Genomic DNA, 2,019 nt, shown 5'->3' with positions numbered 1-2,019 from the left:
TTTTCCTGGAAATTTTGATCTACTGAAGGTGAACAGATTATAGCATGACTGTTATTAAAATGGTCCTCACAGTTCCAAGTGGAGGGTTTCATCATACCATGTGTGGGGATGGTGGGTTTGAAGAAGCACCTGAGCTGTTGGAGGCCAAGGTGGAGCTGTGGTCTCTTATGTGGTTTCTGTGGGGGGGGGGGGAACCACATGAGGCCACATAAGCAGTTTAGAATTAGCTGCTCTGAGTCGCTTCAGCAGTTTTGGGGAACCAGGGCCTGTTACTGGTTGTTTGTACCTGGGCTGCTGGGATAACATGTTTGTACCATGGCTGGAGAGTGTGTGTGTGTGTGTGTGTGTGTGTGTGTGTGTGTGTGTGTGTGTGTCTGTATTGGGGAGTAGAATAAGGGAGGGGGTTAAAATGTTGACCCTAGGTTGCTGCATTGCCTTATTGATGAAACATTATTTCTAGGAATTCACTAACCCTGGGAGAAGCAGTGGGTGAACAAGATTCATCTGTGTATCAAAGCCTCAGAGCAAATGAAATAAAGTCATAGTTAATGGATATACATGCCGAAAGTTTGGTCCAGCACTTAGGAGCTCATGATACTATTAGCACAGCAAAGAGAACGGAGAAACCATTAGAGATGGTCCTTCCCAATGCTACTACATTTATCTGAGCAAAAGGAGTGCACATAGTCTCACGGGCCGGGGCATGCTCTATTGATGGGGAGGAGGCCTTCTTTGCTGGGTTGCTAAGCGGATGGGATTCTCATCCAGAGCACTGGCTGCTATTCTCAGCTTATGAAATGCATGGAGCTTGGGGGAGCACAGCCAAAGCTACACCCTCATGGCACTACATCAAAGAATGAATTAGGTATAAGCAAAACCAGAAAAGGGCTGCAGTGTAGTGTCCAGGGGGCTTGGGCTTAAAAAATATTAGAGATCTAGATTTTATCATATCCATATCAAACAAAAATTTTTTTAAAAGCAGTCATGACATAAAATAGCAGCTCCTGTATGTAGCTTCTGCAAGTGTCACCTTCTTCAGAAGTTGCATCAATTCAATTTGCCTCATCAAAATTCTCCACCAGATCTGGAACTTCACCCTCCTCCTCCTCTCCGGTAGCAAGTGGTGCTTTTCCATCCACAGATTTTTCGGGCAGAGCTTCAGTCAGTCTCCTCAAACTAGTCAGACTGTCTGCAGCATGCTGGTTGAGGATGCCGGGAAGCATTTCTGTCAACCACTCGGTGTGGCCTGTAACGGGGAAGGTGTTTGCTGCCAGAGATGCCTGAACTTTAGGGTTGTTAAAATGGATCACTGTTCCTTGGTTTGTAAACATGTTCATCTCTTCATACCAGTGTTATTGTTTACTCCTAACTTCTTAAGGAGAACTGCAGCTATTTATTTATTTGTTTGTTTGTTTGTTTGTTTATTTTTGTTGTCTGCTGTGGCTGTTCTGTGAACCACCTTCTTTCTACGAGCATTCTCCCCCACCCCCCCCAATAAATAACCTCCACATCTCTCGGTGTCAGTCTCCTTTCCCTCGGATTTGCTAGCTTTGCAAATTTCCCCTGCTTTCCCATCAATGCTCACTTGTGCCTGCAGTTGGCGAGCTTTTCCTGGTCTATGATCGTTTCTTTCGTCTTGTTGAAGTGGAAATGGGGCTTCGTGGGGAACTAAGGTTCATGTTCAGGGAGTCTCGGGCAGACCAGCTGAGATGAGGCCCACACACACAAGGAGAGGCAAGATGGCAGCTAGAGGGAGGCAGGACCTTTAGTTCTTTTAACCACACAATCCAACCACCAACCCCCTCCCCACTCTCTCCTTTCTTCTCTTCTTCCTTTGTAGAGCAGGATTAAACTAACTTTACCTTAAGCCATAACCTGAAAGTAAAAGATGTCAACTTAAATACATGATTGAATTCATTCACTGGACATGTATCTGTATTGATTGAATTTATTCCTCAAGGCCTCCATTCGACAACGTGTATCTTTACCCTTTATCGTTTATTTGAGCTCAAGGTTTTC

General features: G+C 44.9%; 1 pseudogene; it reads right to left on the bottom strand.

Annotated features, from left to right (window-relative positions):
- Positions 1 to 1,052: 1,052 nt before the first annotated feature.
- Positions 1,053 to 1,346, bottom strand: LOC134484125 (transcription factor BTF3-like; annotated as a pseudogene).
- Between the last annotated feature and the right edge of the window lie 673 nt (positions 1,347 to 2,019).

The sequence above is a fragment of the Rattus norvegicus genome, chromosome 1 (assembly GCF_021556685.1).
Source record: "Rattus norvegicus strain SHRSP/BbbUtx chromosome 1, alternate assembly SHRSP_T2T, whole genome shotgun sequence".
Taxonomy (NCBI): Eukaryota; Metazoa; Chordata; class Mammalia; order Rodentia; family Muridae; genus Rattus; species Rattus norvegicus.
This window is presented reverse-complemented; position numbering and strand designations above follow the sequence as displayed.